The following is an 11,608-nucleotide window of genomic DNA, read 5'->3' as shown; positions in this document are numbered from 1 at the left end:
GCTCCCAACACTCTGGAGGTCGAGGCAGGGAGATGGCTGGAAGTTTGAGGCCAGGCTGGTCTACATAGTTCTAGGACAGCCAGGGCTACACAGAGAGACCCAGACAGCAAACAAACACTATTTTTATTAATAGGCCAGTGAGATGGGGCGGAGGGTAACGGAGTAATTGTCACACAGGCTTGGTGACCTGATTCACCAATGCCCGGAACCCCACGTAAAGATGAAAGAAACAACCAGTTGCACAAAGTTGTTTTCTGAGCCCCACCTGCACGCCGCAGCACCAACGCCTAAGCGCACTCTGCATACACACAAGAATAACAGTATTAGAACCAATAATAAGACGATGACAGGGGCCGGGGAGATGGCTCAGTGAACACGTGAGCGCATGGCAAGCTCCAGGGCTTGGAGTCAGATCCCCAGTGCCCATATCCGAGTCAGGAGACTTCCGAAGACCTTTTAAGGACTTGACTTTACAACGCGCTGCGCCTCGGTCCTCCTTTCCATGCCACCGTGCTTCCACCTGTGAAGACACGAGCATTCCAGCCGTGACCCTGAACCTCTCAGAAGCTCAGATTGCCTTAAATGGCTCGTTACTCGAGGCTTCAGGGGCTCCCCGATTCCCCATAGCTCAGCACAAAGTAACAGTATCACTCCTGTCCCCACGTGTCCGGCCCTTGTGTCGCCATAGAGACGCCGATCCTCAGCCTCCTGTCTGAGGTTCACAAAGGCACCTGATGGGGTGTTTGGCACAGCAACGAGTAAACCACCGTGAGATTCCTGAAGGCTCCCTTCCTGTCACGTTCAGTAATCTGCTCTCCAGTACAGAGCGGAGCTAAAGCCCCCGAAAAATACTGTTATCTGAGGCAGAGGTCCAGGCACCCTCAGTGCAGTGTGAGGTCTCAGGTCCCACCCCAGACTTGAAGGAACCATCGACTGAGACCCAGTGTGTTCTGCTGTGTGGGACAGAGATGCGAAAGGGGTTTCTCAGCAGCCCTGCCACAGCCCTTCTTTCCATGGCCTCAGTGGAAGCCACCATGTTTTCATAGGGCAGGGGTTTCCTGGAAAGTTCTGTGGGTGGCATTTTTCCTTTGTACTAGATAATAACCCATGCCCTTTGGGTTTGTGAGAATCATCATAGGTTCACTGGGGCTCAGGCAGGGGCTTCCCCATGTGCTTTCATGAAGGGAATAGAGGCAGACAAGGACCACCTCGCTCCTCTGTCTCACACAGAATAGCAAAGGACAGAAGGGAGAGGGGGCTGCGGGCTTGTGTACAAGGCTGCGCTGTGGGGTCTTTCTTAAGGGTGGCGTTCCCACTCACAGCCCCTTCCTAACAAAGCCCCACCCTCTTGCCAGGATGAATTCTAGCCCTTTCCGTGTCTTTGTAAAGTCTCTGGGAGTTGGATTAATTCGCTCTGTGTCCCAAAGTGGTTGTTCATTTGTTTCGTTGTGTGTGTGTGTGTGTGCATGTATGTGTGTGTGTGTTTTTTTTTAATGGCATTGGAGTATTAGAGTTGGAACTGAGGATCTCACATTTGTAGCACGTGTTCTACCATCGAGCTCTTCCTCTTCAGCTTATCTACCAGTTTATCTGAAACCAGTGCTCTGGGCTGGGAGCCTGAAGGGGAAGGGGTGTGAAGAGAAAAGTTGCTCAGGGAGCTTTCAGGGGTGAGGGGGGGAGTAATCTCAGAAGCAAGGCATCTATATTACAGCTATCTATTGCTGCATTAAAATCACCCCGAAATTTAGCAATTCTCTCACAGCCAGAAGTCAGGCTAGCTGATTGGTTCCGGTGCAGGGTCTGTCAGTGGCTGCTCCAAAGTGTGGCCAAAGCTATGGTCAAGGGGAAGCTTGGCCTGGGCTGAGGGACCTGCCTCCTAAAAAGCTCACTCAGGCATGGCCAAGGCCCAGTGGCCTCAGTTCTTCCCCTTTAGTGCCACGGCAGCTGGCTCCTCGGTGGACAGGATGGATAAGACAAAAGCAATCTTGTCTCATCATGGGATCCGGAATGTGACAGGCCATCACTTCTGCCCTTGTCTGTAGATCACACAGGCCGATGGTGATATGGTATAGGAAAGGGCAAGATAAGGATGTGAACCAAGGGAAGTGAGTTTGCTGGGGCCACTCGTAGCCTGGCTGTCCTGAGGTAGCAGTACTTGAATGACAGATCACCTAGGAGAGGGGAGGGGCATCTCTGATTATGGACCGTCCCTGGTCTTCTCAGGAGCCTAGCAGTCTCCTCCACTGTCAGCTACTCAGAAGTGTTGAAGGCTAACTAAGGGCAAACCTGTCAGGTAGGAGGTTATCCTGTGGACTGTCAAACTCTTGGCTGCAATTTCTCTTCCCACATCTGAATGGGGCTACATGGGTCAGATCCTACCCAGAGAATTTTCTACCCTACATTCTCAAACAAGCCAAGGTGTTGGGGTTCAAGTTTGAGGCCCAGCTGTTATCGCTCTGCAAAGAGAAAAGAACAAAGGGCCTAGATTTCCCTTCTGAGCTCCACCCTAAGATGGAGTCTTTTCTTTAAAGGGAATGGGGTCGGGGTGGGGACAGTTTCTGGCAGCTTCACTTCTGTGGCTGACAGTTTCTCTAAAGGGTAACAGGTGTCAGCTGGCTGAGCCCAGGCTGAGCCCTGAGCCCTGCTTTCTCTATCTTTCCCCTGCTGGAGGAAGCCTCCCGGAGTTACAGAAAGTGGCCACGGGGCTCTGGGAAATTTGGCCTGGGTGAGGATGCATTGGTCCTCCTGGATGCAGCTTCCAAGGAAAAGCCCTTGTGACGCCACCGAGCCACTCACCCGTGCCCACCCCCAGCTATCTTGCAAGAGTGTTGGTACTACAGCAGATGGTTCCTGAAACGAGGTCACCACAGGGCCGCACCTGCTGCTCCACTTCCCTAGTCCCCATCTCCAATACACGGTCTCTGGGGCTCTGTTGGTAGCCTCTCCTAGTGCCCTGGCCCCCTGCTTTCTGTCTCCCGTTCCCTCCCTCTGGTTACCTCCACCCCCTTCTAGGCAGGAATCATAAACTACAAAGCAAAATAGTTCCAGCCAAGAACTATTTGCAAAAACCAGGTTCCAAGTTTCACGGAATGGGGGCAGACATGCTGACTTCGCTTTCCTTCGTAAAATGAGGGTACTGGGCAGATCTTGGTAGCTCCTGCCTTGATTCCTCCACCTCAGAGGCTGAGGCAAAGGGAACTCTACCTTCAGGCTAAGCCAAGCTCCTTAGTAAGACTGTTTCTATTAAGCAAACAAAATATGTGAAAGTACTTTCTACAATTTTATTCCTGTGGTACTAGGTGCTGGATCCAAGATCTCACACACAGTTCTTGAGCTAGCTAAATGCTCTTCTGTTGAGCTATCTTTAGTCTTATTTATTTGTTTGTTTGTTTAAGAGACAGGGTTTCTCTGTGTAGCCTTGGCTGCCCTGGAACTCACTCTGTAGACCAGGCTGGCCTCCAGCTCACAGGGATCTGCCTGCCTCTGCCTTTCGAGTGCTGGGATTAAAGGTATGTACCTTCCATGCCCGGCCTTTACCGTATTTATTTATTCATTTATTCTGAGGCAGTGTCTAACAATGTAGCACAGGCTGGCCTACAAAACTTTTATTCGTCTAGTCTGAGCCTTCTACAGACTGGAATTACAGCTGTGGGCCAACACATCTGGTTTCTAGTTCTTGGCTGATAGAGCAAAACATTAATGCACTCATTAAGGTGGACAGTGGTGGCACATGCCTTTAATCCCAGCACCTGGGAGGCAGAGGCAGGTGGATCTCTGATTTTGAGAACAGCTTGATCTACAGAGTGAGTTCCAGGAGAGCCAGGGCTACACAGAAAAACCTTATCTCAGTGAATCAGAAGAAAACAAACAAAACAAAACAAAAATGCCAATTATGCCTCCTGTGTAATGTATTAATGATATCTGTGTGTGTATACATATATATATATATATTCTATGTAAAATTTAAACCAGGGTAAATGAGGTTATAGAACTGACTCAGTGGTTAAGAGCACTGGGTGCGCTTCCAGCAGACGAGGGTTCGGTTCCCAGCACCCACAACCATCTGTAGTTACAGTCTCAGGGATTCCGATGTCCTCTTTCTGACCTCAGAGGGCACCAGGCATGCACACATTACAGAGACACACGTGCAGGCAATACTCACACACATAAAAGAATAAAAACAATAAATGAGAATCGGGGTAAACATCTCCTCTAAAAGTATCATTTCTTTATAGGGAACTTTTGTTGTTGTTTTCTGAGACAGCTCTTAAGGAAAAAAGCTGCCTCTTTGCAGCTTTTGGTTTTCGTTGGTTTGTAGCCTTGGCTGACTTGAAGTTTGCCAGACCAGGGTGGTCTCAGACTTACAGAGGTCCACCTACCTTAGCTTCTCGGGGACTGGGACTGAAGGTGTGTGCCGAGACGCTGATTCTCACAGTGTTTTCTGAGGCAATGTATCTTACTGAGTCCTTGGCTCCCTTTTGGGTTAGGCTGGCTGGCCAGAGCCTGAGGGATCCCCCCCATCTCTGTCTGCCTAGTGCTGGGATTAAAGTGTACTATTTACTACACTGACTTTTATTACTTGGGCAAGAGGCCCAAACACACATCCTTATGCGTATTTGCAAGCTTTTCACTGACTGAGCTATCTTTTGTTCTGCTCCTGTTTCCTTATCTATGCCTGTGAAACGGTGGCCATGCTCTGCCATTCTTGTGAGGATTAAAGAAAAAACATCAATCATGTAAGGCCCATAGCTATGCCATCTGCTTACCACAAAACCTCTCTTCCTCTTTTCTTTTCCTCTCTGGGAAGCCCCTCAGGAGGAGCTGGGCTCGTGATGCCCTTGATGTCCACAGGCAATGACAGCTACACACAGTCAGCAGGCTGACTAGGTCATTCTGGCCCATGGTTTGCAAACTGGTGTGTCTGAAGCTAGAGCCAGACCTGGGAATGCTTTGTTTGAGCTACCCAGTGGCATTAGAAAACAAACAAAAAACAAGCATAAACAAAAAACTAAAAAAAAAAAAAAAAAAAAAAAAAAAAAGCTTCATCACCATCATTGATATAAGGAGATATTACATAATACCTGGTTTTCTATTCTCTCCCAACATTTTGGCAGAGCTGGCAGCTCTAGGCTCACGTCCCATCGTTCTAATACAAGTTCTACAACTGAACAGACCAAGGTGGTGCAAACCTCTAATCCCAGCACTTGGGAGATGGAAGGCAGGATGATGGGCGTTCAAGGTCATCCTGGTTTGTGGAGAGAGTGCCCAGGCTGCATGAGGCCCTGTCTGAGGTAAATAAACAGACAACCGTCTACTCTAGGCTCAGCTGGACTTCTCAAGGTGGCTTCTGCTCGGCCTACACGAGGTGGTGGCTTTCTTTAGTTCCCAGCCCTCCCTATTACATTACAGCCTAGCAGACTCCTCAAGACATTATTTTAGGTTGGAAGTCTGCTGCTATAGGCCATTCATTCATTCACTTATTCACTCATTCATTATAAAAAAGCTAGGAGCAAGCAGTACTCCGCCCCCCCGCCCCCTGTGTGTGTGTGTGTGTGTGTGTGTATGTGTGTATGAAGTTATGGTGTTTAATAAGGCCAGAAAAAAAAATCAGTGGTAGATAGTGGTATTGATGACACAACCATGTTAGAGAAACATTTCTAAGATGTGCTAAATAATAACAAGGGCCAGAAGCCGCAGAGGAGCAACAAGGGGAGTTATTTAGCAGCACGACCAATACTCACCAATACCTGCACTGCAGAAACATTCCACAGCTCTGAATGTACATATCAAAAGTTTGACTCAAAGAACAAAGGGATGTCTGCCCGGGGTCCCTGCACTGTGCTTGCAACTTAACCAACCCAGAAACAACCTTCCCATTCCAGAACGTTCCCTGATCTGCTGTTTCTTACCCCTCTTTTCAGTGAAAAGGCTTTGATTTCCCTTCTCAACTTTCGTTATGAAAATGATCTTGGAGTCTAGCGTGGTGGTGCATGCCTTTAATTCCAGCACCTGGCAGGCAGAGGCAGGCTGCTCTCTGTGAGTTTGAGGCCAGCCTGGTCTACATAGCCAGTTCCAAGCCAGCCAGAGATACACAGTGAGACCCTGTTTAAAAAAAAAAAAAACTAAAACTAAAACAAAAATCCTGTTCTTGGACAAGAAAAAGTAACGAAGGTGTGTGTGTGTGTATGTGTGTGTGTGTGTGTGTGTGTGTATGAATATGGACAGATTTATACACACACATTGATATACAGGCATATAGTGATACGTGTGTGTGTGTCTGTGTGTCTGTGTGTGTGTGTGTGAAAATGTCACAATAAACCCCATTGTGTTGTGTATTAAAATTGAGGGTAGAGAGCTGGATGCGGTGGTACAACCCTTTAATCACAGCAGAGGCAGAGGCAGGCAGATCTCGGTGAGTTCGAGGCCATCCTGCTCTAGGCCAGGGCTCTGTTACACAGAGAAAACAACAACAAAAGCAACAATTTGGTTATGGTCATGCGTGTGAATGGGCACAACTGTGCACACAGGCCAGAGAGAGAATAGCAGATGTCTTCCTCTGTGGTGTCCTGCCTTATTTTTGGAGACAAGGTCTCTCAGTGAACCTGAAACTTGTTATTTTTTTAGGTTGATTGCCAATGAACTCTGGGGATGTATCGTTGCCCCCAAACTGGGGTTATAGCAACACATAGTCATGTCCAGCTACATGAGTACTGCTGATTTACACTCACTCTGAGTCATCTTTCCTTTACAGCCTAAACTTTTACTCTTTGTTTGTTTTTGATTTGTTTGTTTTTGTTTGATTATAGGCCCATGCCTATAATCCTAGCACTTGGCAAATAGAGGCAGGAAGAAAGCTATAAATTTGAGGTCATCATGGTCTACGTAATGAATTCCAGGCCAACCAGGGCACTGGCTGTTCTTCCAGGAGACTCTGGGTTTGATTCCCAGCACTCAAAAAGCAGCTCCAGTTGCAGTGGGTCTGATGTTCTCATCTGGTCTCCATGGGCACTGCGTGGACATACATGCAGGCCAGACTCCCACACATATGAAATGAATCTTAAGAATAAAAAACCAGAGGTATGATCGCTCACATCTGTAGTCTTTGTGCTTGGGAAGGGGGAGGCAGGAGGATCAGGAGTCTAAAGCCAGCCTTGATTACACGAGAGTTTGAAGTCGGTGGACTACACGAGACCCTGTTTCAAAACAAAACAAAACAAAACAAACAAAAAAACCCAAAAAAGTAAACAAGTGAAAAAAAATTAAGTTGTTGGCTTGTAGGTCTAGTGGGTATATTTTCCTGTGCTATTTGACTTTCTGCAGAAGATCTTGGGAATGCTGCCTTCCTTGGCAGGAGTTGCTAACGATTCAATAAACCCTTTTATTTCCGAATCTCTGGGCCTCAAGAGCTTTGCTCTAAGGTTAAGTCAATAGAGCATGCCCGTAAATCGAAGTACTTGGGAGGCTGGAGTGAAAGGATTTGGTCTTTTGTTTTGCTTTGCTTTTCAGCAGGGTCTCATTCAAGGCTGGCCTCAAATTTGCTATATAAGCATAGGATAACCTTGAACTTCTGAATTTCCTGCTTCTGCTGGGGTTGCAGGTGGTAGATCTAGCTCATACTTGGTGTGTATTAGTTCTTGTGTTCAATCCTCAGGACCAAAAAAGTAATATATAATTTTTAAATGGTTTATTTTTGGGTATGGCGATGAGTGCCTGTAATCCCAAGCACTTGGGAGATAGAGGGAGGAAGACTATTAGTTGAAGGCTATCCTTGGCTACATATCAAATTCAAGACCAGCCTGGGCTACCCGAGTTACCTACAAAAAAAAACAAAGCAAAACAACCCCCCTACACACACAAAAAAAATCCAACCGATCATTACCACAACAAGAAAAAAAAGGAAATGGCTAAAATGGTAAACTTGATGGTATGTATATTTTTACCACAAGAAGTTTAATACCAATTTCATGTTAATTAATTTTAAAATATAAAACTATAGTCAACACATGATATGGATACAGGCTGGGAGTTAGGAAGCAGAAATTGATAAAACAAAGTGCCAGGCCGTGGTGGCACACACCTTTACTCCCAGCACTCCGGAGGCAGGGGCAGGCAGATCTCTGAGTTCCAGGCTATCATGGTCTACAGAGCATGAAATTGATAAAACAAAACCATATCCTGGCCAGAGCACGCAACAGTCCTTGTCCAGGTGACCCAGGGTCAAAAAACTATCCAACACAGAGGAAGTGCCTATGACACCTGGACTGTTTTCTAAGAAAACAGCTCTGAGTTCTGGAAAAAAAGCCTGCTCCTTCGAAGATAAGACCCCAGTAAAAATCCAGACTCCATGGCCTGAGGACAAGGGTTCAATCCCCAGCCTCTGTGTCTCCAGTGTATGCCTGTTTTTGTTCTGTGTGCTCCAAGAAGCCTGCCTCTTCTTGTTGAGCCTTTTTCTGTACATGTATGGAAACAAGTTCTTGCTCTGTAGCCCAGGTTGCCCTGAACTCGTAGCACTCCTCCTGCCTTGGTCTCCAATGCTGGGATTATAGACACGCACCACCACGCTGGCTTTCCTTGAATTCCTTTCACCGAGGACACCTTGAGACTGCAGTCTGGTAACCTAGGTAAGCGGAGTCTGCCAGCGTCAGTTTGCTTTGCTGGGATAGGGGGTAGAGCGGCCAGCGAGGCGCTGGCCACCACCATTGTGTTTAGTGAGATGGACACCAGCGAACGAATTTTTAAAAAATACTTATTATGTATACAACATCGTGTCTGCATGTACACCTGCATGCCAGAAGAGGGCACCAGATCCCATCATAGATGGTTGCTGAGAATTGAACTCAGGACCTCTGGAGGAGCAGTCAGTGCTCTTAACCTCTGAGCCATCTCTCCAGCCCATGAACAAATATTTTATTTTGGTTGAACAAGGCTACAGAGAAGAGGCACAAGGCATCATTCCTACCTTACAGTAGGGAAGCGTATTTCACCCAAAGAGCTGGAGTGGCCTTAGGCTATGGTCGTGATGGTAAAAACAGCAAGAATACCAACAGCCCAGACACTGGCGCCGGAGTACCCAGTGCTCCCACCCACGGAACCTCCCACTCTTGACCTCTTTCAGGTGAGGTCATCTTGGTCAGGCTGAGCGACTGTTTTGAGTTTTCCTCCACTCGCCGCAGCACAGAAGCTCCCGACCCTTAATAACACTCTTGCAGTTGACACAAGAGGCTGCTTTGTGGTAAGTTTTCTCAGCCCTCCATGCTTTTCCTGTGCCAGTACATGCCATTTGCAGTGAGATCACTCATTATGGACATGTCACAAGCCAAAGCTTGTGAAACCGTGTCTGTTTTCGTAGTCGCTAGTACGTGTTTATATTCGCTGTTACACCCCAGCATTGACTACAGTTCCTTGGACTGGTGGATGCTTAATACTTCTTGAATATGTGGGTGGATGGCTGTGTGGATGGATAGATGGATGGGTGGATGGGTGGGTGGATGGATGGGTGGATGGATGGATGGGTGGGTGGATGGGTGGGTGGATGGATGGGTGGGTGGATGGATGGGTGGGTGGATGGATGGGTGGGTGGGTGGTTGGATAGGTGTATGTATGTATGTGTGTATGTATGTATGTATTGGTAGATCTAGAGCAGAGTCACCAATTCAACTGCCTACTGAAGCCTGCTAGGTAATGCAAATGAGAAAGGAGGGCTGGCTCTGTGTTACAGTGCAGCTGTTTGCATACCAGGCTGTAAGAAAAGAAAGCCAGAGGAAGGGGAATCAACACCTAGCTGCCTTTAAAGCACAACTCAGAGATTTTGTCTGACACTTACCCTTCGATTCATTCACAAAACTGAGTCACTTGGCCAGTCTGACTGCAGAGAAAGCTTGAAAATGTGTGTCATATCTGGGTCGCTAAAGCTAGGCCTGTCATCCCGGCTAGTTGAGAGGCTGAGATGGGAGTTGGAGACCAGGCTGGGTAATATTGGTAAGATCCCGTCTCAAAATAAATAATAAAAATTGAGCTCAGCTAAAATTTGTGAGTCCTGGGACTAGGGAGATGGCTCAGTGGGTAAAGCATTTGTCTTGCCAGGGTGAGGGCTGGAATTTAGATTCTCAGAACCCACATAAAGCCAGCTAGATGCAGGAGGTCTGTAACCTCAGCACTCCTATGGTGAGATGGCAGGCAGAGACAGAGGAACTTCGGCAAGCTCGTGAGCTCAGGATATGCAGCATCAAACAAGAGACTATTTCTCAAATGAGGTAGAAGGCAGAGAGCTAAAACACTCAGGATTGCCCTTTGACCTTACACGTACTCACTGTTACACTCAGAATAACACTCCCTCTGTCTGCCTGTATGTCTGTCTGTCTCTTACACATACACATACATTCAAGAAAAAAAATAATTGAGGGATCAATTACTAAGAAGAAAGAGAAAACAGATTTGAGACATAGCTAGGATCTAAAGAATGAATAAAAAGTTCCTTAGATTTGTGGTTCCCAAGTGTATGTGTGGCCTGTGGACCCTTAGGAGGCTCTGAAACCTTCTGGGGGCGGGGGGGTCTCAAAGGGCAAACTAGTTTCATAAAAATGACAGGACACTATCTGCCTGTTGCTGGGTTGCACCCCAGTGAGGCTGCAAGAGCTTCCTGGGTGAAACCACTGCCTGAGCACAAAGCAAGGTAGTGGCACGAAAATGCACCACGGTCCCTCACTGCTGGACACTTGCAATTTAAAAACACGTCTCTCTCTCTCTCTCTCTCTCTCTCTCTCTCTCTCTCTCAACTGTCTTTGATGAAACAATAAAAGTCATGAAGATGCAACCCTTGGGAACATGGTGTTCTGAAGCAGGAAGTGGCAGGGAGCACCTTTGATGCAGATGAAGCTGCCATGGCTGCCATGAGTAGAAACACATCCCTCTCCATCGTGGGTGTTACCAGCCGAGCTAAACTTTCAGTCTCTCTCTCTCTTTCCTTTGTCTTCTTCTTAATATTTTATTTATTTTTCGCAGCCAGTACTCTTAACTTTTGAGCGGCCTCCCAAGCCATTCTTGTTTAGAGTCAGTGTGCAAACTGATGGATTTCATTATGGCGTCTTCATGCATAGCTACCATCACACTTTGTTCTTTTCTTAGTCTTCCTGTTCCCCCGTGTCCCTCTTGCTGAAGCAGCCACCTTCTTTTTAAGGGTTTTTCATTTTGTTTTGTTTGGTTGTTGCTGTTGTTTTAATGTGTATGGGCATTTTCCCTACACGTCACGCCTACACATCCTATGATGTGACTGAGGAGGTCAGAAGGTGGGGCAGACCCTCTGGAGCTGGAGTTTCTGGCAGTTGTGAGCCGCCTGCATCCTCTGGAAGAGCAGCCGGTGTTCTTAACCCCTGAGCCATCTCTCCTGCCCACATGTGTTCCTTTTAGTGATCACTCTGGCTGCTGTGTGGAGCATGACCTGGAGGAAGGGAGAAGACTAAGTGCCATGGCCAGCCCAGCCACGGGTATCAAATGTACCTGGAAAGGAGGGTAATGGGAGACAAAGACCCAAGGCTCTGGGTTCACTTCAAGAATGAACAGTTTTGCCAGATGCAATTGGTGCACACCTGTAATCCCAGCACTTCGAGGG

This window comes from Meriones unguiculatus, chromosome 5, assembly GCF_030254825.1.
Source record: "Meriones unguiculatus strain TT.TT164.6M chromosome 5, Bangor_MerUng_6.1, whole genome shotgun sequence".
NCBI classification, from domain to species: domain Eukaryota; kingdom Metazoa; phylum Chordata; class Mammalia; order Rodentia; family Muridae; genus Meriones; species Meriones unguiculatus.
This window is presented reverse-complemented; position numbering follows the sequence as displayed.